The following is a 392-nucleotide window of genomic DNA, read 5'->3' on the forward strand; positions in this document are numbered from 1 at the left end:
ATTGAACTATTTACATTCTGCATGGAAAGATGATATTAGTAACTCATGAATCCTTTGTAAGTATTAGAGTAGTTGGAGGGAAAAAATGATATGTATATATATAGATATACATATAGAAATAGATACAGATATATAGATAGATAAGTAGAAGGCACAGGGTGAGTTGAAGATGAAGGGTGATATCTGGAGAACAAAATTAAGGCATGAGAGAGGATTATACTGGCAGAAGGAGAAAAGGAAAGGTAGAATGGGGTAAATTATCTCACATAAAACAGACAAGAAAAAGCTTTTACAGTGGAGGGGAAGCATGGGAAGGTGAGAGGGAATGAGGGAATCTTATTCTCATTGAATTTGGCTTAAGGAGAGAATAACATACATACTCAATTGGGTAT

This window comes from Vombatus ursinus, unplaced genomic scaffold (assembly GCF_900497805.2).
Source record: "Vombatus ursinus unplaced genomic scaffold, bare-nosed wombat genome assembly UNPS02014863.1, whole genome shotgun sequence".
Taxonomy (NCBI): domain Eukaryota; kingdom Metazoa; phylum Chordata; class Mammalia; order Diprotodontia; family Vombatidae; genus Vombatus; species Vombatus ursinus.